The following is a 25,999-nucleotide window of genomic DNA, read 5'->3' as shown; positions in this document are numbered from 1 at the left end:
CGCTACAGTCTGGAACCGCGCGACCGCTAGGTCGCAGGTTCGAATCCTGCCTTGGGCAAGGATGTGTGTGATGTCCTTAGGTTAGTTAGGTTTAAGTAGTTCTAAGTTCTAGGGGACTGATGACCTTAGATGTTAAGTCCCAGAATACTCAGAGCCAAAGCGCGTCCCTGCTTACACACTACTTGCTCGTGACTATAACAAAGCGCTCGCGATGGTAGTTTGCCAAAATAGCTGACAGTTCATGTGCACACTGTGCACCCAGCCACTTATCACACAAGGGAAGATGATCGATACGGAAAAGGAAAGGGAAGCAAACTGACAATTTTCGCTTGAATTGACATAGGGTAATCACAGAAAAAAATCAAGGTGGTTGAATGAGAATTTGCTTCTCACCCAGTACGTTAACCACTGCGTCACGTTACTCTTCTGTAAATGCCCGTAACTGTGCTTAGGAGTGTAAGACTCTCCTGGACAATGTTATTGTCACTAATGGTTGAGGTAGCATTATACAGTAGTCACTGATTATCATGATCAATGATTATCCTCTTTCAGCTACTCCTAACGCTGAAACAAAAAGTGTTGTGAACAGCTTAACGGCCAGTTTAGTCGATCCAATGAATTTGCTAGTACACTGCAAAAACCACAGAGTACAGGAAAACTTCATGAAGGCATGACAAAGCGTGTCTTTGCACCAGATGGACAACAGCACGTATGACAGCACATTGATCATTTCCTGATTATGAGTGCCCTAAGGGACCAAACTGCTGAGGTAATTGATCCCCTAGACTTACACACTACTTAAACTAACTTATGCTAAGATCAACACACACATCTTTGCCCGAGGGAGGACTCGAACTTCCGACGGGAGGAGCCGCGCAATCCCTAACAAGGCGCTTCAAACCGCGCGGCCACTCCGCGCGGAGCGATCCGTAGAAACCTGCTGTTGGACAGTGCATGGCAGATGGTAGACTGTACTAGCGTTATCGATTTTTTCTTCGCATGCTGAGCGAAGAGAAAATGACTGTCTATAATGTCTCTATAGGCACTATAATGTCTCTTATCTCACTCTCATAATACCTACGCAAGATATATTATGCTCACAACATCATGGTCCATGACAACAAACATGTAGCAAGCCTTTATTTAATGTTTATAGGATTTGATTCTAGACAAATTATAGTACGTCATTTTTAGACCACTCCTTAACAAAGTTATTGAGACAGATATTTATTCACACTGTTCAGTGTAAACTTTCTTCGATCCAGAATGTCGCCTACACTAACATCTACAATTTTACCAACTGTGCATAATATATCTGAATGACAAACTTTATGAACATTTTTTTTCGTGATATGTCTATGGCGTTCGAGATCGCAGTCACAACTCTCTTTTGCAGAAACATAAATATTACGGCCTTTAAGGCACAATGAATAAGTGTTTCACTTCATATTTAACTGACTGATAGCAAAGGGAAACCTACCTTTCTAGCATTTGTAGACTTAGAGAAAGCTTTCGACAATGTTGACTGGAATACTCTCTCTGAAATTCTAAAAGTGGCAGGGGTAAAATACAGAGAGCGAAAGGCTATTTACAATTTGTTCAGAAACCAGATGGCCGTTATAAGAGTCGAGGGGCACAGAAGGGAAGCAGTGGTTGAGAAGGGCATGAGACAGGGTTGAAATCTATCCCCGATGTTATTCAATCTGTATATTGAGCAAGCAGAAAAGGAAACAAAAGAAAAATTTGGAGTAGGAATTAAAACCCATGGAGAAGAAACAAAAATTTTGAGGTTTTCCGACGACATTGTTATTCTGTCAGAGACAGCAAAGGATCTGGAAAAGCAGCTGAACGGAATGGACAGTGTCTTGAAAGAAGGATATGATGAGCATCAACAAAAGCAAAACGAGAATAATGGAATGTAGTCGAATTAAATCAGTTGATGTTGAGGGAATTAGATTAGGAAATGCGAAACTTAAAGTAGTAGATGAGTTTTGCTATTTGGGAAGCAAAATAACTCATGACTTTCGAAGTAGGGAGGATATAAAATATAGACTGGCTAAGGCAAGGAAAACGTTTCTGAAGAAGAGAAATTTGTTAACATCGAGTATAGATTTAAGTGTCAGGAAGTCCTATCTGAAAGTAATTGTATGGAGTGTAGCCGTGTATGGAAGTGAAACGTGAACGATAAATAGTTTAGACACGAAGAGAACAGAAGCTTTCGAAATGTGGTGCTACAGAAGAATGCTGAAGGTCAGACGGGTTGATCACGTAACTAATGAGAAGGTACTGAATAGAGTTGGAGAGAAGAGGAATTTGTGGCACAACTTGACTAGAAGGAGGGATCAGTTGGTAGGACACGGTTTGAGGCATCAAGGTATCACCAAATTAGTATTGGAGGGAAGCGTGGAGGGTAAAAATCGTAGAGGGAGACCAAGAGATGAATAAACTAAATAGATTCAGAAGGATGTAGTTATTCGGAGATGAGGAGGCGTGCACAGGATAGAGTAGCATGGAAAGCTTCATCAAACCAGTCAGACGGTTCAAATGGCTCTGGGCACTATGGGACTTAACTTCTGACGTCATCGGTCCCCTAGAACTTAGAACTACTTAAACCTAACTAACCTAAGGACATCACACACATCCATGCCCGAGGCAGGATTCGAACCTGCGACAGTAGCGGTCGCGCAGTTCCACACTGTAGCGCCTTGAACCACTCGGCCATGCCGGCCGTCTCAAACCAGTCTCTGGACTGAAGGCCACAACAACAGCAAAGGCTCATATTAGACAGCTAATACAGTTTTCATTATAATCTCTCTTCGGAGTGAGTACAAATTACTACTGGTATTTCTCAGGGTTCAATGATGGGATGGCTCTTGTTATTCTTATATACTCAATGTAACGGATATAAGTGCAGATACTTCTATTGATGAGCGAGGAATGTATACTGAACAACATTGTATCAGTGTTTACGTCGTTAACAGTCTAATAATTATAACCATTACAACTCCTGTGCGTTTAGGTACTTCTACGTACATGTGGCAAGAGCACGCCATTAATGCTTGTTTTTCCCTTTTCCCCTGGGCTGCATGTCAGGTGTTGAAGTATTGACACACGGACGCAGAACGGTTAGTCTATACTGAAAGGTGTAGTCCTATTAGTGGTGCAGTACGACTGCTCAGAAAACATCAGTTTGCTGCGTGTTTGTCGGAAGAGTGAGTGTTCGCCGCTGAGTAAAAACAACCAACGCATTGATGTGTGTACATATTAGGGCACCACATATAAAATACGTGCACTTATATCCGTTACGCCCTGTAAAAATGACCTTCCCTAGGCCACCAACAGAATATAAATAAATCTTTGTTGCTGATGCAAACATCATAATCAAGTCCTACTGAGTTCCAACAACCGAAGGAACAACACATGGAAAATGCTTGTTGTGTCTTGGCAAACGCCTATCACTTAACTTTGAAAAACACAATTTATTTAATTCTATGCATGATATTAAATGTCATTATCAGTAATAATGGAGCACAGACTAAAGGAAATATGTAAAACTGCATGTTCAAAATTATGTTTTGTGAATACTGATCAGTATTTGAATGGTAATCGTACATTGCAGTTTTTCTCAAAGGACGGAGGTCAGCACAATTTGGTAACTTTGTTGATTGAAGCAACAGAATTTTAGCGTATTTTCCATAGTCCCGATCATTAATGTCGTATAGATTAATTTTCCACACAAAGACAAAATCTATTCATTGTACGGAAACGTGGTGTAAGGCTAACACCTAGTGTCTACCCTTGAATCTCACGTACACAACTATTTAGAAAACTTGGCATTCTCACAACAGTCTCACAATATATTACCTCCTCATGAAAGTTGGGAAGAATCAATCACAATCTGAAAATGTGCTGACAGATGATGATAGTTTCATAAAGAAATGAAATCGTTTCTGCTTCGTACAGCCTACTGCTTCATAGCAAAAATTCTGAATAGGTAATTATCGATGCATGGTTGGGTTACATTTACTAAATTTTATTTTTAAGGTTAACGTAAAAATCCTGTTACGTAAATGGTCTGCATGCAGCCTCATTTTCAAAGCCAAAATGTACTTGTTTTGTGAACCTACTTACACATTCCGGGCCGCAGCTCGTGGTGTTGCGGTAGCATTCTCGCTTCCTGCGCACGGGGTCACGGGTTCCATTCCCGGCTGGGTGAGGGGTTTTTCCTGCCTCGAGATGACTGGGTGTTGTTGTGTGGTCTTCATCATCATCATTCATCCTCATTACGGTTGGAGGAAGGCAATGGCAAACCACCTCCACTAGGACCTTGCCTAGTACAGCGGTGCGGGTCTCCCGCATCGTCCCCTACGCTCCTCGGAGTATGGGATGTCATCATCATTACACATTCCGCATCAAAGTGAGTTGTTGCAAATATCATACACCGAAATTCGCAAATAACTAAGAAACTACCTGTCAAGATAAAAACCGCCGGAGAGGGGTGTGTGTGCACCTGTCTTACCACTCCACTAGGTTCATACTGGACAACTCTTCCGCACAGTGGTGCTTGTCACCGTGTCATCGATACGGTGGGCGACTGTTCGTCGCAAGATCAGGATGCTGTGAGCTGGTCCAGTATATTCTTAGGTTGCCTATCTGCTGGCCTTTGTAACCGGCTTATACAGTGGTGTGCAAAACATAAGGATGGAAGTGACATTCGTATGATCGTCATTGTCAAGTAACATAGCTTGATGAAACTTGCGTCATACACAGAAAGAACTGGTACGGTATGGCACAGGAGATAACAAAGAAATACTGAGTGTGACGAACAGAAATGTCACTTTTATTCAAGGACAATTACCACAATGAAGTCACGCGATTCATGATGGTCCCCCAGACATTACAAAAGGCGGGACATGGTTCTTAAGGGGACCACACCGTGGTTCAGGTAGAAAAAAAATCTTTTTTCGGTTTTCATCATATTTCGTTAGATTAAGGTTTTATTAAAGTGTTCTGAAATGGATTTTGCTGAAAAAAATTTTTTTTGAGCATTTAAAGAGCATTTTCCTACCACGAGTGTTTATGTGCCACGCCCACTTTTCTGTCACCCACTTTTCTGCATATCCCCTAGAATGCGCGTTAGGGATTTTTTTATTACTCTCGAGTGTGATAGCTATACTTCGAATGCAACGGTCGGTATTCTTTTGTTTCTGTTGTTTGTAAACAACACGCTTTCAAACACGCGGTTAGTTTTGTTCAAGTGTGATTGCGAGCAGTTGTTATACTTACGTTTGCAGTGCTTGTTTACATGTGTTTTGTTGTGTTTATTGAAGATGACGACAATTTAGAGGAAACAAGTTTAGAAAGCTTTCTGAAGATGCATCTGAAGAGATGTGCACAGGACTGACAACGGTGGAGAGCTGCTTGCAGTTCGTGGTTCAAATTACAATAGGGCTCAGGCAACTGGAGAATCTTATTCTCACCAACATTCTCTTCCTGCTGCTGTTATTACAGCAATTAAACCTGTTCTAAGGAAATGTCTGCGTGGGCAGACACAGAACCCAAATGAATTTTCAACAGCATAATTTGGAACCGCCTTCCTAAAACTGTATTTGTAGGCATGCATACATTCAATTGTGGTAATATTGGAAAGTGTTGGGTACTGAAAAAGCTGGGAATTAATCCTGGTGAAAATATGATCACTGGGCTGCAACATTGCGATAAAATGAGGATAGCCGATGTAGACAGGTCTGCATCTAATATGGCCAAGAAAGCAAGACAAACATCCAAAAAGGTGAAAAAGAAGCAGGAAGATCTGCTAGAGGCCAAGGAAGGGCCATCATATGCAGCAGGACAGTTTTAATTAACTGTAAGTAACCAATATCAAAAGTTTTTTGTCTAAAGTCAATTTCCCGCAAACTAAAATTTTTAGTACGTATGCCCCAATACATCAGAAACCATCATAGATAAATGAATGAAATTTTCAGAGACTCTGTATAACATAAAAAGCCACCTCTGGTGCAACATTCATTAATATTCCCCAATTAGGAAGTTCACAAAAAATATTTTCCGCAGACAAAACTTAATATTTTTTGTTAATAAATTTTAAAAAAGTATTTCTTAAAAACTATAAAATGGATAAAGTAGATTTTAGTACAGTTCACTCTATTAGCATCATGTAACATACAGTGAAAATATTAAGGTCCTGCATGAAATAGATTTTTAGAAATAGGTCAAATACTCGCTAAGTCAACATGGGTTAGATACGCAGGGTGTGGTCCCCTTAATAGGGTGGATGATCACCGTGGACGGCGATTCATACTCTGCAACGTGTTCCCGTGCTGGCCACAAGGTTGCAAGGAGCTCTTGTGCTAGGATGTTGCACTCCTCCACCAGCGGGGTGACAACTGCTGGCTGGTGCTAGGTGCATTTGGACGTGCTGCTATGTGCCTTCCCAACGCACCCCACAAGAGCTCGATGAGATTTAAGTCGGGGGAACGGACAGGCCAGTCTGTCATCGAATAGCCTCTCGTTCCTAGAGCACATCCACCTGCACTGTTCGATGCGGTCGCGCACTGTCGTCCATAAAAATGAACTCAGGCTCTAATGCAGCCCTGAAAAGACGCACATGGGGAAAGAGTACAGTGTCACAATAACCGCTGAGTGTACGTGTTCAACTTTTTGGAGGTTACTTTGCTAGTGTAATATAATGCCTCCCCACACCATAATAAATGGACCACCAAAACCAACATGTTTGACAATTCTGGACGTAGCCTCATACGGCGAGCGTTTAATGCTTTCAGGAACATTGTACAATTTTATCGTTTTGGTAGTCCGGATGTTATGAGGTCGAGAGACATAATGTTCTATCCAGTGGCTGTACATGTGACAGCGACAGAGACCTGAGCTGAAAAAGGCACGGAGATGAATTTTTGGTAACGAGATGTTGGGTGATACCACGCTTGACCGTCAACTGTCGCTGGCGTGGCACTTTCACGTCGACGTTCTTAGGTCGTTTAGGGGCGACCTACAATGTGTACTTGTACCTATATGTTGTAATGACTACAAGGTACGTATGTAGCCTGACGGTCTTGCAGTTTGCTTTGGTGTGCTTTTGAAAGCAGTGAGGGACCTTGAAATCTGATTGCTGGAAAGTAATGAATCCAAGCTTTTTATGTGAAAACTTTTAAAGCTTTTTAAATAAAAGAAACCTATTAACATTCTACATCTTTATTCTTCTACCAATCTGCAGCCCACTGCCGCTAGAGGGCTCAGAATTGTTGCATGTAACAAGGTGGAGTGTAGCGTAACAACACTGATCCGCCCGGTGGCGTTGCGGGCACGTGACGCGGCAACAGATGTAAGCGGAGCAGACACGGACAGGGGATCACCCTAGCGAAGATATGGGCTGTTAATGGGGAAATCTACTGAGATAAGCAACTTTGACGAAGGGAAGATTATAATGACGCACAGGCTGTGAACGAGTATTTCGTTGCTGGTCGAACGTTCAAAAGTTACTGTCGTGAGTATCTAGGAAAAGAAGTAGGACAGTGAAACGACCACTGGGCGCTAAATGGTTGGACGTCTACGCCTCTTCACAGAAGAACATACAAGAAACTACCACTAGGCGCTAAATCTACATCTACATCATACTCCGCAAGCCACCTAATGCTGTGCGGCGCCGGCCGGAGTGGCCGTGCGGTTCTAGGCGCTACAGTCTGGATCCGAGCGACCGCTACGGCCGCAGGTTCGAATCCTGCCTCGGGAATGGATGTGTGTGATGTCCCTAGGTTAGTTAGGTTTAATTAGTTCTAAGTTCTAGGCGACTGATGACCTCAGAAGTTAAGTCGCATAGTGCTCAGAGCCATTTGAGCTGTGCGGCGGATGGTACTTTCGGTACCACTACCCGATCCCTCCAACCCTGTTCCACTCGAGAATAGTGCGTGGGAAGAATGATTGTCGGTAAGCCTCTGTATTTGTTCTAATTTCGGCCGGCACGGTAAGTCAGCGTGTTCGGTCAGACGGTTAGCTGCCCTCTGTAATAAAAAAACTGAGTTGATGGAACAACGACTAACTGAAATGGGTGTCCTGCGACGTCCGCCCCGAGCAGATACAACGAAGAAAAAAAAATAATAATTAGGTTAAAAAAAATTCTCGAATTTTCTCCTGGTCAATATGGAAGATGTATGTGGGGGGAAATAATATGTTGTCTGACTCCTTCTGAAAAGTGCTGTCCCGAAATTTCAATAGTAAATCTCTCCGTGATTCACAACGCCTCTCTTGTAACGTCCGCCAGTAGAGTTTGTTTAGTATCTCCGTAACGCTCTCTCGCCAGTTAAACGATCCCGTGACGAAACGCGCCGCTCTTTGTTGGATCTTCTCTGTCTCCTCTATCAGTCCTGCCTGATAGGGGTCCCAGATAGATGAACAATACTCAAGAAGCGGGTGAACAAGCGCCTTATAAGCCACTTGTTTCGTGGATGAGTTACACTTCCTTAAGATTCTTCCGATGAATCTGAGTCTGATGTCTGCTTTTCCCACTATCTGTTATATGCTCATTCCACTTAAGGTCGTTCTGGATAGTTACACATAGATATTTTACGGCAGACGCTGTCTCCAGCTGTTAGTCATCAATAGTGTAGCTGTACAGTAGTGGATTTCTTTTTCTGTCTATGCGCAATATGTTACATTTATTTAGGTTCAGGGTCAATTGCAGAGTCTGCACCATTCATCAATTCTTTGCATGTCGTACTGAAAATTCTTACTATCTTCTGGCGTTGCTACCGTGGTATAGACAACTGCATCACCTGCGAATAGCCTTAAAGAGCATCCGACGCTTTCTACTAGATCATTTACACATTTATTGTAAGCCGAGCGGAGTGGCCACGAGGTTTGAGGCGCCATGTCACGGACTGCGCGGCCCCTTCCGCCAGAGGCTCGAGTTCTCCCTCGGACATGGGTGTGTGTGTTGTTCTTACCGTAAGTTAAATTAAGGAGTGTGTAAGTCTAGGGACCGATGACCTCGGCAGTTTGGTCCCTTAGGAATTCACACACATTTGAGCATACAGGGTGAAAGGTATTTAAACGGACAAACTCTAGGAGGTTGTAGGGGACATCAAAACAAATAGTTTTCCCTAATGTCATTTTTTCCTATGAGGAGTATTTAAACCGGTAGAGGAAGATTTCTCTGGCGTCAAATTAATTAAACCAACAAACACTTTTCCATTTTTTTATGACCAAGAGACAACAACTAGGTAGCAGATACTGCCCAATTAAACAGTCTCCAACAACACCGACCCACACATTAACGAAGAACCGCACCTGATGAGCGTTAGTAACTGTGGCATGTGGGTTACCCTCACTCCAAACATGCGAATTGTGCATGTTGAAGACTCTATCACGCCCGAACATTGCTTCATCGGTAAACAATACAGAGGATGGAAATTTAGGATGCATTTCACTCTGTTCCAGGCACCGCTGCGAAAACTGTGCTCTGGGTGGATAATTAACTGGTTCCTGGTTGTGGATACGCTGTAAGTGAAATGGACGTAACAATTACTTCTCGAAGGACTGTTCTTTCATTCGTCTGATTCGTCCCCATGTGACGTACAATTGCACGAGTGCTGATTGAAGGATCCCGCTCCACATGCTGCAAGACAGCTTCCTCAAATGCAGCTTTCTTACCGTGCGACGGCATCCCTGTCCAGGTAATCTGCTAAATGACCTGGTCTCACGCAGACGTTGGTACACAGCATCAAAGGTCGTATGATGCGGGATACGGCGATTAGGATATTGTTGTTGATAAACCCGCTGTGCAGCTCGTCCGTTGTGGTGCGCTATGTAGTACGCACCAACCATATCAGTGTACTCACTCCAGGTGTATCGCTCCATTAGTAAACAGAGACAATGCATACTACACTGGTGGACAGCAGTTGCCTACAACTGAAGAGCGTAATACGCCCTCTTAACTACTGAAGATCGTAATATGGCCTCTATCAACTGAAGAGCGTAATACGGCCTCCAACGGTTTAAATAATCCTCGTAGAAAAAAAAATTGACGTTAGGGAAAAATATTTATTTTGATGTCCCCTACAACCTCCCAGAGTTTGTCGGTTTAAATACTTTTCACCCTGTATATTGTAAACAGCAATGGTCCTATCACACTTCCTGTGGTACTCTGGATGTTACCTTTACATCTGTCGATTTAGTTCCGTTAAGAGCGACGTGTTGAGTTCTATCTGCAAGAAAGTCTTGAATCCAATCGCAGGCAAGCTCCGATAGTCGTTAGGTTCGTATTTTTTTTCATTAAACGGCAGTGCGGGACGGTGTCAAATGCCTTACTGAAATCAAGGAATACGACATCATCAATCTGAGCGCCGTTGTCCACTACGCTGTGGATCTCAAGGGGGAACAGAGCGAGCTCAGCTTCGCAGGATCTCTGTTTGCGGAATCCATGTTGATTTTTATAGAGGAGATGTTCATTTTCCAAGAACGTCATAATTGTTGAGCATAAAACATGTTCCATAATTCCACAACAGATTGACGTCAGCGATATGGGTCTACAATTGTGTGGATCTGTCTTACGGACTTTCTTAAAAACGGGAATGACCTGCGCTTTTTTTCCAGTCGTTAGGTACCTTTCGTTGCTCAAGCGATCTATGATAAATTACTGCTAGAAGGGGAGCAAGTTCTTTCGCATAATCTTTATAGAATCTTATAGGTATCTCATCTGGTCCTGAAGCCTTTCCACTACTAAGCGATTGCAGCTGCTTTTCAATTCCGCGATCGGTTATCTCAATATCTGCCATTTTGATGTTCGTACGACGATTGTAAGGAGGGATAGTGTTAGGATCTTCCGCGGTGAAACGACTTCGGAAGACAGAATTCAGTACTTCGGCCTCCTCTCTGTTATTTTCTATTTCGGTGCCGGTGTGGTCGCTGAGAGAATGAATAGGTGATTTTGACCCACTTACTGATTTTAGATATGTCCAAAATCTCTTAGGGCTTTTACTCAGGTCGGTTGACAACGTCTTACATTCAAAATCATTGAACGCTTCTCACATTGCTATTCTTACGCTCATTTCGCTTCGTTCAGCTTTTGTCATCTAGGTTTTTACTTCTCTTGAATCCGCGAAGAAGCGCTCTTTGTTTACGTAGCGCTTTTCTAATACGGCTATTAAACCATCGTGGATCTCTAACATTCCTTAAAACCTTACTCGGAACATACTTGTCTAGGGCATATTGAACGATGCCTTTGGATTTTCCTGATTGGACGTCCACGACTTTTCACAGAATGTGGGGGACTAAGCACACAACAAATATAAGAGTCTTACAAAATTGTGACAATAGTAATGATCTTTTGAAAATAATTTAGTTTCGTGACTGAAACACAATAGAATTGCTTAGTTTTTACCATTCAGAAAATTTCATTTTACACCCTGGTTGGGAACCGCTGCTTTAAGGTCTGCATTGTCTGCCCTACAAGCTTAATATGTTGATTTCGGCGAAGCCTTATTGGTATGACGCATCACGCCAGATGTAAACGCAGGGGTGCTAACTGCTGCAGAAGTTGCTGTGTGGTCTGACTACGCCGCACTTGCTCGGGACGTGGCCTCTCCTTGCCTTGCTGCGGTCGTCCTGTTACACACGTGAGCAACGCTATACGGCAGAGCGTCTCCGGTTATGCCGCGCATACGTCCTGGGAGGGCTAGATAGCGCGGCACGGGCGCGGCGGACTCCTGCGGCGACTGTCGGCACAGGAAGCCGCCAAGGACCCGCACACACTGCCAATGCCCTACCCGCTTCCTCCAGGCGTTAACGGTTCCCCACACACGCGGACACGCTCCAGCAGCGTTTTGCACGTAACCATCAACTGAAATTTTATGAGTCGCAGCGCGTTTCCGGGCCTTGCAAATACTCGTATTTCCTTCGTCCGTTGCTGTCGTCCAGGTGGTCCGATCGAAGCGCGACGTAGGCAGTTTCTCTAGGCGACGCAATTACACCACATTCGGCGAAGGTAGCAACTGGCGGAACCAGGTCGAGTTCATTCCTCCACACCACCATCTTCGTATTAGCGCCGCTACTCGTTTCCCGTTGTCCATTTCCTCTGATCATAACAGTCTCCTTCTTGTAGTCTTCTGGCACCCAACGTGTCCCGGACTTCTCGACCCTAGCTTCTCCTAGGTCGTGCACGCTTCCTTCTTTCCTCTGGGATCCACAGTCGCACTGTCTTTGGCTGTCGGCTATCTTTCATCCTTTCCAGACGTCCATACCATCTTAGCCTCTCTTATGTTAGTATTTGGTATAAAGTCGAACTTGGAGATGACACAACTTCGCTCCAAGAATCCATTCCTAATGCAAGCAACATGTTTCTTTGCCACTAGCTTACTACCCATGTTTCTACTCCGTATATAGCAATTATTTCAACAACTAAACGAAGTATCAACCTCTTGATCCTTTTTACAATTTTGTTATTGCAAAGGGCCGAGTTCAGTTATCGTAAAGCTCTCTTGCCTTACCCTATTTTATTATTTACGTCATTTTCACTTTTTCCGTTTGGGTGATATCATAATCTCCCAGATATTTAGACTTACATCGTCCGATCTTACTCTTTACAAGCTCCAGATTTCTTATGGTATTGGCGCCAACAGTCGATATTTCTTTTTAAGATAATTGTGAGACTCTATTTTTCATATTCCTGTTTGAACTCGCAACACATGAACTCTCACCATCATCCCAATCTCCTGCTACGATGATCTCGTCATCAGCGAAGAGAAGGGTGTACAAGACTTCGTCCCCAACAGGTGGTGGTGGTGGTGGTTAGTGTTTAACGTCCCGTCGACAACGAGGTCATTAGAGACGGAGCGCAAGCTCGGGTTAGGGAAGGATTGGGAAGGAAATCGGCTGTGACCTTTCAAAGGAACCATCCCGGCATTTGCCTGAAACGATTTAGGGAAATCACAGAATACCTAAATCAGGATCGCTGGAGACGAGATTGAACCGTCGTCCTCCCGAATGCGAGTCCAGTGTGCTAACCACTGCGCCACCACGCTCATCCCCAACAGGGACTCCAATGACTTCGAATATCCTCCTCCACGCTGTAAGCGCCTCCTCCACACAGATTTTACAAGGGCGGGTTGAGAAGTAATGTCTCCAAAATTTTTGATTCTGTCCTCAATGTCGATTGACCTATTAAATTTCATGCATATTACTGGGAGGACTTTTTCACTTCGCTGACGCAAGTTGCAATCCACAGTCACTAGAGGGCTCCGAATTGTAGCGTATAACATAACATGGCGGTGTGCAACATGACTATGTCGGTGCGTGAGAAACAGCGTGCTGTAAACGAGTTGCACGAATTCGAAGAGTTCGGCCTCTGATGGATCACCCTCTCCTTTAGCACGAAAATGCCATACGGCATACGCGTCCTTTTACATCTGCAAAAATCCAACGCCTTGGATTCAATGTATTCGATCATACAATCCCAGCTTGGCCCCATCCGATTTCCATCGGTTTCCGAAGCGTAAAGAACGCCTTAAAGGATGAAACGGTGAAGCGGTGCAAGCAGAGGTGAGGTTGTAGCTCCGTCAACGAAGTCAGACGTTCTACAGTGGCGGTACCAACAAACTGATCCGTCGTTGGGAGAAATGTGTTTGTCGCCAGGGTGACTGCGTCCAAAAATAAATTAGTAGATGTGAAGAATAAAGTGAAGAATATCAAAAAAATTATTTTATTTAAGGAGCCTTAAGAGCTTTCACACAAAAAAAATCGGAGACATTAGTTTTCATCACTCTCTCGCTAATAGCCTTACCGATACAGCACACTCTTTTTGTAGCCCTTTCGTAACAGGAATTTCTGCTTTAACGTCACTCACGCAGTATGTATTTAACTGTTTTAACTGCTTTGATGTAAATATTTCACACTCCGCTATTCTTCATACTTGTCCACAGATTGTATTGTGGTACGTGTCATAGGTCTTCCGTAAACTGACCAAGACAAGATAGGTCTCTGTCCCTCTGGCAATTGTCTTCTCTATTAGATTCCTTAATATGCTCACGAAATACACTGAAGCTCCAAAGAAACTAGTAGAGGCATACGGATTGAAATACATAGATATGTAAACAGGCAGAATACGGCTCTGTGGTCGGCAATGCCTATATAAAACAACAGGTGTCTGGCGCAGTTGTTGATAGATTACTGCTGGTACAATGGCAACTCATCAAGATTAAAGTGAGTTTCAACGTGGTGATACAGGCGGCGCACGAGCGAAGTGACACAGCACCTCCGAGGTAGCTGTGAACTGGGGATTTTCCCGTACGACCGTTTCACGAGTGTGCCGTGAATATCAGGATTCCGGTAAAACATCAAATCTCTGACATCCTGCAAGAACGGGACCAACGACGACTGAAGAGAATCGTTCAGCGTGACAGAAGTGCAACCCTTCTGCAAATTGCTACAGATTTCAGTGCTGGGCCATCAACAAGTGTCAGCGTGCAAACCATTCAATGAAACATCACCGATATGGGCTTTCGGAGCCGAAGGCCCACTCGTGTATCCTTGATGACTGCACGACACAAAGCTTTACGCCTAGACTGGGCCCGTCAACACAGACATTGGACTGTTGATGACTGGAAACATGTTGCCTAATGACGTGTACGAGTGTGGAGGCAACCTTACGAATCCATGGACTCTGCATATCAGCAGAGGACTGTTCAAGGCGTTGGAGGTTCTGTAATGGTGTGCAGCGTGTGCAGTTGGAGTGATGTGTATAGATACGACTCTGACAGGTGACACGGACGTAAGAATCCTGTCTGATCACCTCATTCCATTGTGCACTCCGACGGACTTGGGCAATTCCAGCAGGACAGTGCGACACCCCACACTTCCAGAATTTCTACAGAGTGGCTCTAGGAACGCTCTTCCGAGTTTAAACGATTCCACCGGCCACCAACCTCCACAAACATGAACATTATTGAGTGTATCTGGGATGCCTTACAACGTGCTGTTCAGAAGAGATCTCCACCTCCTCGTACTCTTACGGATTTATGGACAGCGCTGAAGGATTCATGGTGTCAATTCCCTCCAGCACTACTTCAGACATGAGTCGAGTCCATGCCACGTCGTGTTGCGGCACATTTACGTGCTCGCTGAGGCCCTACACGATATTAGGCAGTTGTACCAGTTTCTTTGGCTATTCAGTGTAAGTTCATCGGAAAAAAATATTTGTCTCCCCCTTGAAAGAACTGGAGCGCTGAAGATGGTGTAGGACTGATACCAGGAGGTCACGTGACCGTCTATCGCTGACGTCAGTCGTGGCAGTAAATTCGCTTCTATGTGACAAATTGTCTTCTGGAATCAGCATATTAATATGGGTCGATGGGGAAACATGACAAAATGGCAGGAAGGTCTTAACGTGTACGGACGTGCCCAAACTACAATGTGAGTGAAGTTGCTAGATTTGTTGCTGTATCAACGGGGACTGTTCAACTTGACTACAATGAATGGTGTACAACTTGTAGCCATCTAATACAGCACAAGAATAGTGGTCGTAGAGAGGTCCTAACCAAAAGAAATCGTAGGCGAGTGTCACTCCTTGCCAGTGACAGTTAGTTTCAAACCCGACAGGGACTGCCGCTGGCAGTGAATGCAGATCAATCTCAACCAGTTTCCCAGCACCATTGCGAAGGGACACTTGGGCAATGCTCATCATCGGGCAGGGCGGTGCTGAGTGTTTTCTGGGACTTCCGTGGTGTGCTACTGACAGATAATGCTAGCAAGCAGTTAACCGCCACAGGAGAGCACTACTGAACTCTCCTGACGAGTTTGTGGGAGGCTTACAATACGAAGCGTTGCAGAGAGTCGTCCAAGGGAATGTTTTCGGGCCGGCCTCTGTGGCCGAGTGGTTCTAGGCGCTTCAGTCCGGAAACGCGCGACCGCTACGGTCGCAGGTTCGAATCCTGCTGTTTTGAGGTGGCACTATGTTGGGCCGACGTGGTCATGGAAGGCGCCGTAACGGCTGTACGATACTTGAATGCCATCCTCCGACCGATAGTGCAACCATGTCGGCAGCATATTGGCGAGGCATTCGTCTTCATGAACGACAATTCGCGCCCCCATCGTGCACATTTTGTGAATGACTTCTTTCGGGATAACGACATCGCTCGACTAGAATGGGCAGCATGTTCTCCAGGCATGAACTCTATCGAACATGCCTGGGATAGATTGAAAAGCGCTGTTCACGGACGACGTGAGCCACCAACCACCCTGAGGGATCTACGTCGAATCGTCGTTGAGGAGTGGGACAATCTGGACCAACAGTGCCTTGATGAACTTATGGATAGTATGCCACGACGAATACAGGCATGGATCAACGCAAGAGGACGTGCTACTGGGTATTAGAGGTACCGGTGTGTGCAGCAAGCTGGACCCACACCTCGGAAGGTGTCGCTGTAGGGTGGTACAACATGCAATGTGTGGTTTTGATGGGCAACAAAAAGGCCAGAAATGATGTTTATGTTGATCTCTGTTCCAGTTTTCGGTACAGGTTCCGGAACTCTCGGAACCGAGGTGATGAAAAACTTTTTTTGATGTGTGTATGTGGTCAGTCCAAATATTTATAACGGCATAACGCGGAACTTATGAACTTAGTAGATTGTTCTAATTATTGTGGAAATTACCTAAACTCATAGCATGTTTCTACGCGCCATTCAGGCTTTTTTCACAAGTTGATAAAATATGAATAAATAGTGCCATACAAAGAATATGAACGTAGGGGAGCAGGCGCAGGAATCCTGCACCGCCAGACATGACAAGATCTTAGTGGAGGTGGTTTTCTGCCATTGCCTTCACCGACCTGTTATGACGTCTTAATTGTATATCTGCGTAGTGTGGATGGTTGTGATAAGTGTTTATGGAGTGTAGTGTCGGGTTTGTGTTGTTACGGGTGAAAGGAAGGGAAGGTTGAAACCCGGTGCCGGCACATAGCTTACTTATTTCTAAAATCCTCAAGGAGGCCGCCGAGGTAAAGTACCCATCCGACGCACAGATCACCATCAACAGTGTCGCATGCCCTCAGTTCGTGAGACAATGCGCAGTGGTTTGGAATGTAATGCAGGACATTGTCGCAAAGTGTGTTGATCAAGTGTGGTGATCACTGACTTCATGCCACCACCTCTCCTCCTCCTGCCGACCAAATTTCTTCCACCACCAGGACTGAAACCGGCTGACCTCCACCAGACAGGCGTTCATTAGCAACCTCGACTAAGGAGGCGGGATGATAAAACATACATACATTATAATTTTGTTGTCATAATTACGACGATTTTATTCACGCGCAGATTACTTTTTTTGCCGTATGTTTAATCGATTTTACGGATGACATTGCAGTGAGGTGACGAAAGTCATGGGATACCTCCTAATTTGGTGTCGCATCTCCTTTTGTTTGGCGCAGTGCAGAAACTTGACGTGGCATGGACTCCACATGTCGTTGGAAGTTCGCTGCTGAAATACTGAGCCATGTTGCCTCTGCAGCCGTCCATAATTGCGAAAGTGGTGCAGGTGCAGGATTTTGTACACGAACTGACCTCTCATGACGTCCCATAAATGTTCCATGGGATTCATGTCGGGTGATCTGGGTGGCGAAATCATTTCCTCGAATTGTCCAGAATGTTCTTCAAACCAATTGGTAACAATTGTGGCCAGTGACATGGCGCTTCATTGTTTAGGAACATGAAGTCGATGAAAGGCTGCAAATGTTCTCTGAGTAGCCGAACATGACCATCTCCAGTCAATGATCGGTTCAGTTGGATCAGAGAACCAAATCCATTCCCTGTAATCATAGCCCACACCATTATGAAGCCACCACCAAATTGAACAGTGCCTTGTCGACAACCTGGGTCCATGGCTTCGTACGGTCCGTACCACACCCGAAGTTTACTATCTGCTCTTACCAACTGAAATTGGGACTCATCTGACCACACCACGGTCTTCCAGACGTCTAGGGTCTAACCGATATGGTCACGATCCCAAGATGTCGTGCTGTTAGCAAAGGCTATTAACAACAAATTTCGCGGCACTACCCTAGTGGATACGATCGTTGTACGTCCCGCCTTGATTTCTGCGGTTATTCCACGCAGTGTTGCTTGTCTGTTAGCACAGACAACTCTACGCAAAACGCAGCTGCTCTCGGCCACTATGTTTCCAGTGGTGAGAGGCAATGCCTGTAATTTGGTATTTTCTGCAGACACTGTTTATCTCGGAATACTGAGTTCTAGCGATTTCCGAAGTGGGATGTCCATGCTTCTAGCTCCAACTATACCATTCCGCGTTCGATGTCTGTTAATTCCCGTCACACCGGAAAGCATATCATATGAATCAGCTGAGTACAAATGACAGCTCCGCCAATGCACTGCTCTTTTATAGCTTGTGTACGCAATACTAGCGTCATCTGTATACGTGCAAATCGCTGCACCATGACTTTGTCACCTCAGTGCAACTGCATTAGATATTTGGAAATAGATCTCGGAAGTCATGTTCGACCTAGCCCACTTCAATAGCTGATACTGCCAGCAGTTAACACTACGTTTGGGAAACTTCAAAAAGCACTGGGTCTTCACTTTGTAGGGTCAAGCCGCACCACATCTTGGCTGAAAATTCTAGGTTTTCAGAGCACAGCACATTAGCTGTGCTGTCGCAGGTTAAAAACACTGAATCACTCGACAAACGGAGCATAACACTCTTCCAGAAATCAGTAATCTGGCGGGAACAAACTGAATATTAACGTCTTATTAAAACATAATATTTTTCTCATTAGAGAAAAAGTATTATTGCACTTTATGGTGACAGTATACAGCCTCCATTTCTCTCAGCAGTTGGCGACTTGGATCTGTGATTTCAGCAGGTGGAGGTGTGTACGTGTCTGATAATGAACATTTTGTTTTCGTCACTGTCTCGTGCCTATTTGACGAGTCCTTTACGGTCATCTTCCTCTACCATGTTACTTTCAATGCGTCATCCTTATTTGGCCTCTCAGTTTTCCGTCATGTCTAAACAGGCGATACATTTTAGTCGTACTTGTCTACGCCTAGAAGATCCTCTTACTGACAGTGCCTGTGGAGAGAGGGACAGAGTCAATTATAAACTAGCAGTGCCATTGTTTTGCCGACGATATGAAGGCCTCAGTTCAGAAATAAAGCGAGTTGTAAAGTGAAGGCGTCGAAAATCGGTGGATGACGAGGCATATAACCACAGCAGGCTGTCGACACCCGGTATAAGCAGTCTGCAAGCGAGCGGGAGCTGCATTTAGAAACAGCAACGCTGACGTGTTGGTTTGGGATTAACCGACAGAGAAACACCACCAATCGCCACTCAGCTTGGCTCGCTAGATCACACTTGGCTATTTGTTGGCAACCCTCGTTGCTCTCCAGTAGCGCACTCCTTTTCCACGCTAAAAGACGTTCGCGTTCGAGAGTAACATCGATATGTCTCTGACAATCTGCTAACTCTCTTTCCGTTGGATAGCAAATCATCTGATCCTCAACTCACCCTTCATCCACTACTTTACAGGGTGGTTTTAATTAAAATGCAGCTACTCACGGAAGTCCAGTGTGGGTTGTAATTATCATATAGCGGCGAAACTTCGTAGATATGCTAATGCGTTAATGTGGAACGGATTTAAGTTGTAAAAAATTTAGCTTCAATTTTGGTCACCAGGTGCAAACCTGGCGCTGTTGATCTCGTCGTTTTGCGGAGACATCATCTCGTCGATGTCTCCGGCGCTCATATTGAACAAACCGTGTAAGCGGCTGTTAATAATAAAAGCAGCATTATGCCCTTCTCACTTGCTTGACCTTTTATGCCCACGCGCCGTTCCCAATCCTTTACATATGGAAACATTTCGATATGTCTTTCTTGCATTCATAGCGCCTGACTTGCATCTGGTGGCCAAAATTGGAACTAATTTTTATTGCCCACACTGGACCTCTGTTAGTAGCTGCACTTTAGTTGTAACCATCCGGTCGATCCGAGATACAGAACAGGCAAGGGGTCACTACCCTTACGATAGTGCCACTTAGTGATGTACGCCTGGGTCGTCAGTGACTGGCGAGTTGCTTTTTTTCCTGTCTTCAGGCCGGCCCATGTTTAGGCACACCACATCAGTAATACCAAATATCATGCACGGTCTAGAATGTCATGTCACCTCCGTCTAACGTGTTTTGAAGAAATGTTTAATTTTCTTCCATAATCTGACGATAACTAGACAAGTGTGAAATTTTACAATTTTGAGCGGATTCCTAGAATATTGCAATATTGTTGAATGTATCAAAAATGGCTCTGAGCACTATGGGACTCAACTGCTAAGGTTATTAGTCCCCTAGGACTTAGAACTAGTTAAACCTAACTAACCTAAGGACATCACAAACATCCATGCCCGAGGCAGGATTCGAACCTGCGACCGTAGCGGTCTTGCGGTTCCAGACTGCAGCGCCTTTAACCGCACGGCCACTTCGGCCGGCTTGTTGAATGTATCGTCCTTTTCTAATATTTTCCTCTATTTTGTGGTATAATTATGTCATTTGACTGTTCTACTAAAAAGGTCCTTTTCATTTTTATCTTACTTGGTATTGATGAATGTGTTGTCGTGCCCACCATCCTAGACTACAAAAACATCGCAACGTATTGAGAGAGATTTTGCAAAACAGTTACCGGATGAGACGGCGTAGTCGCTAGCACACTGAACTCGCATTTGGAATGGAACAAGATTCAAATGCATATCCCGCTATCTTCAATTGTTTTTTGTGTCGTTTGACAAAATCTATTAAGGTTAATCCCGGGACGGTTCATTTGAAAAATGCACGTCCATATTCCTTCGCCCACCCGCCTCCCCATGCCCAATCCGACATTATGCTATGTTTCTAGTGACCTCGTCGTTGACGGAATCTTCTATCTCAAGTAGTGCTAACTAACGCCACTGTTACGCGACTGCTGCGAAATCTGAATAGACGTCGTCTATCAGCTGTACAAACAAACACGCTTACCAACTTTCGTTTATCTCGCACAACTCCTTGGTGTTGTGATTTTTTTCCGTTCGTGTATATGTAAAAATATAAATGTTTTTACTTAAATGTCTTAGGAGCAGTGCCAAATGCTCATGAGTGTAAAAGTTTGTTTTTTCCACGCTACCTCACACAGCAGCAATGTTGTTGTTATAGAATTACTCATATGAAACATATCTAATGTCTAACGGTCTACACACTTACACGCAGTAGTTGCCACACTATTCTCCGACCAGCCTCATTTAAGTCATGCTTACAGCACTTAAAGTGAATGCCAGTGTGATTCTTTTGTAAACAAGAAGACACAACTGTTTTTCTTTCGCATTCCTCCCCTGTCCGAGCTTGTGTTCTGTTTACAGTGAGCTCATCGTTGGTGGGATATTAAACTTTAACATTCCTTTCTTTATCAGTCCTCTCAAGCCACTTCATCCTTCACTTCTTGTGCATGCGAAGAACAGCATGCCAAGAATACAATAACAACCTACTAGTATTGTAGGTGTTGTGCTCTTCATTCTCAATATTGATTTGATGTAGCTCTTCACACTACTTTATACTGTGCAGACCTCTTCATCTCTACATTAATCTGCATCCCACATCCATGTGAACTTTCGTACTGCATTCAGGCCTTGGTCTCTGTCTACAATTTTTACGCTGGCGGTCACGTCCATTACCAAAGCGACGCTTCCTTGATGCAAAGGTTGTGTCCTACCAACTGATACCTTCTTGTAGTGAAGTTGTGCCATAAATCCCTTTTTTCCTTAATTCAATTCAGTACTTCGTCGTTAGTTATTCGATCTAAACATTTAATTTTCAATTTTATTCTGTTGCTCCACATTTGAAGAGCTTCTATTCTATTCTTATCTGAACCGCTTATCGTCCACGTTGCACTCCGTAGAATGCTACACTCGTTACAAATTTCTTTAGAAAAGACTTTTTGACACTTAAATTTATATTGGGTGTTAACGAATTTTTCCATTTCAGAAATTCCTTGTTGCTTTTGCTAGTCTGCACTTTATAATCTCTCTACCTCAACACGTTCTTTTCATGTCGAAATAGCAAAACTCAGATTTCTTTGAGTGTCTCGTTTCCTAGTGTAATTCTATCATTACTGCCTTAATTTAATTCGACTAGATTCCATTACAATTGTTTAGTTCTACTGATGTTCATCTTGAGCCACCTTTCAAGGCGCTATCCATCTCGTTCATCTGCTCTTCGGAAACCTTTGCTGTCTCTGACAGAATTATAGTGTCATCGAAAAACCTCAAAGTCTTTATTTCTTCCTCCTGAATTTTAATTCCCTTTCAAATTTCTCCTTGGTTTTATTTACTGCTCGCCCACTTACCAAAATCTGCCTTGTAAATGCTTATTCCATCAGCTGATTTTCGTCTACTACCGGAGCTATAAAATAGAGCTTTACTATCTGACATTTTACGGAAAACACACAAACATAAATGGAGGAGATGGAATGAGAGTTAGCGTCCTTGTCGGTGTCACGCGCGGTTAAAGTTTGCTTTAAATATTTATTTATTTATTGATTTATGTAACCTGGCAAGATTAGGGCCATCAGGCCCTCTCTTACATCTAACCGCGCATTCTACTTATTTTATATTCATATGTTTTAGTAGGCATGTTAAACTACATCTAGTACAAAAAGCCGGCCGCGGTGGTCTAGCGGTTCTAGGCGCTCAGTCCGGAACCGCGCGCCTGCTACGGTCGCAGGTTCGAATCCTGCCTCGGGCATGGATGTGTGTGATGTCCTTAGGTTGGTTAGGTTTAAGTAGTTCTAAGTTCTAGGGGACTGATGACCACAGATGTTAAGTCCCATAGTGCTCAGAGCCATTTGAACCATTAGTACAAAAAGTGAAATAAACAATTACAAAGGTACACTTGGAGAAATACATACATACAGAGTTTATATTCGTAGATGATACGTACTGTTATAATTAGACATTATGAAAGAGAGAGATTTTAGATAGGAGTGCTAGCAGCAGGGAGTATGAGGAAGACTGATGATGAAGGGAGGAGAAGAATAGAGACATGACGTAACATAATTAAGGAAATATAAAGGAAAAGAAGATTGCGTTGTTAATAGAGATATATGAAGAGGATGAAGAGAAAGGAGCAAGATAGAAGACACTAGCTTTGCTATTTGACAGAGGAGAGGATTGGCCTTGTACATTAATTTTGTGGGAAACGTTATAAGAATGAGAGTAGAAAATGCTTCATCTTCTTCTTAAAAATGAAATGAAATGTCGTGTGGCTAGGGCCTCGCGTCGGGTTAGACCGGTCGCCTGGTCCAAGTCTTTTTAGTTGACGCCACTTCGGCGACTTGCGTGTCGATGAGGATGATATGATGATGATGACAACACAACACCCAGTCCCTGGGCGGAGAAAATCTCCAACCCAGCCGGGAATCGAACGCGGGCCCCTTTGCATGGCAATCCGTCGCGCTGACCAGTCAGCTATAGAGGCGGACAACTTCTTCTTAAAAACAGCAGGGGATTGAATTTTGCACAAGGTAAGAGGCAGTTTGTTCCAGAGGCGGACAGCGGCAACTGAGAAGGAGTTTGCAAAAGTTTTTGTTTTGTGAGTGGGCACAGTTAGGATACCAAATAAGAGTGGCCTCGTGTTTCGATTATGATGGCATGAAAAATACGCACTGTAAGGGTCATGAGTGTTAGTTACAGTCGAGATTGGACGCAGTGAGTTGATGCTAGTCCATAATGCCTTTAAGACGATGAAGACATCAACAGGTCATGAGGATGTATAATAGGACTATGAGAAGCTGGATATTCCTTCTGCGATATTGGAGAAAAACTTGGCAGGAATGTAGCCACTGTACATGATTGCTGGCGACGGTGGTAACGAGTAGGTACGGTCGCAAGAAGACCGGGCCCCTGGCAGCCACATGGCACTACCGAGAGGGAAGACCATCTTGTTTGGCGTATTGCTGTGGCGCATCGTACTGCGTCTGCAGGAGGAATTTGAGCAGCAGTTGGCACCACAGTGACACAACGAACTGGTGCATATTGGTTAGTGACTTCAACGACAGCTTCGAGCCAGACGCCCTGTCATGTGCATTTCATTGACTCCAAACGCCCGCAATTTGTGACTTCAGTGGAGTCAAGCGAGATCTCATTGGAAGGCAGGGTAGAGATCTGTTACGTTTTCTAATGACTAGGTTAGATTAGATTAATTATTCACTCCATAGACCCACAAAAGAGGGGATCCTCCTGGGTGTGGAACATGTCAGATAAACACATTACAAAAATGTTTCTAGAAAAACTTGAGTTTCATTAATTGTAATGATCCTCAGTCAATAAGCAGTAAAATTATGTAAATGAATTAAAATTAAACTTCTAATATTTACAGGTTTAATACTTAAATCTGCTTTCATTAAATCCATCATTCATACAGTAGCTAGTTACTTGGCTATTACAACCAAGTATTGTCAAAAATTAAAGTAAATTATTCATTTCAATGATCCTCAGTTAAGAACAGTCAAATTATGTAGAAGATTTAAAATTAAACTTCCACTATTTACAGACTTAAGACTTACATCTGCTTTCCATTCTTTCATCATCCACACAGTAGGTAGTTACTTGGCTGTTAGAACCAAGTATTTTCAAAAATTAAAGTATAATAAATGTTCATTAAAATGGTCTACTGCACTTGTTGAGAAATTCATGGATGGAATAGAAGGAGTTGGCCACCAAAAATTCTTTTAAATTATATTTAAATTGTGCCTTCTCTGAAACTAAACTCTTAATAGTTGCTGGTAACTTATTGAAAATATGTGTTCCTGAATACTGGACTCCTTTCTGGGCAAGAGTAAGTGATTTTAAATCTTTATGTATATTGTTCTTATTCCTAGTATTGATACTGTGTACTAAGTAGTTAGTTGGAAAAAGAGATGCATTATTTACAACAAACTTCATTAAGGAATAAATATACTGAGAACTTGTGGTTAGTATGCCCAATTCTTTGAATAGGTTTCGACATGACGTTCTTGGATTCACACCACACGTTACTCTTATTATATGCTTCTGTACTCTAAAAATTTTTTCTCGTTTGTGGCATTATCCCAAAATATGATACCATATGACATAATGGAGTGAAAATAAGTAAAATATGCCAGTTTTTTATATTTATATCTCCTATGTCTGACATCATTCGCACTGCAAACACGGACTTGATTAGGCACTTTAGCAGTTCGTTACTATGTTACTCCCAACTGAATTTATTATCAAGTTGTAATCCCAAGAATTTTACACTCTCAACTTCTCCTATTTCCATGTCATCATATTTTATACACACACTAGAAGGAAATCTCTTCGAAGTTCTGAACTGCTTACAGTGGGTCCTTCAAAGTTTAATGACAGTGAATTGGCTATGAACCACTTATTAATGTCAGTAAAAATTTGATTACCTGCCCTTTCTAAATTTATATTTGATTTACTGTTTATTGCAATGTTTGTTTCAACTGCAAATAAGACAAACTTGGCATCTGGTAATGTAACAGATGACAGGTCATTAACATAGACAATAAAAAGTAGTGGACCCAGTATGGAACCTTGGGGAACACCATATGTAATTTCTTCCCAGTCAGATGATGTCTGATTGCCTACTGCTGAAGTGTTACATAATGACACCCTTTGTTTTCTATTAGTAAGATATGACTGAAGCCACTTTGCAGCACTACCAGTGATGCCATAATACTTTAATTTAATTAAAAGAATGCTGCGATTCACACAGTCAAAAGCCTTTGGCAGGTCACAGAATATGCCAGTTGCCTCTAATTTGTTGTCTAATGAATGAAGGACATTTTCACTGTACGTGTAAATACCCTTCTCAATATCAGAACCCTTAAGAAACCAAACTGTGACTTTGACAGTATGTTATTTTCACTAAGGTGCTTAAGTAGACACTTGATCATAACATTTTCAAAG

This window comes from Schistocerca americana, chromosome 2 (genome assembly GCF_021461395.2).
Source record: "Schistocerca americana isolate TAMUIC-IGC-003095 chromosome 2, iqSchAmer2.1, whole genome shotgun sequence".
NCBI lineage: Eukaryota > Metazoa > Arthropoda > Insecta > Orthoptera > Acrididae > Schistocerca > Schistocerca americana.
Note: the sequence above shows the minus strand (reverse complement) of the source record.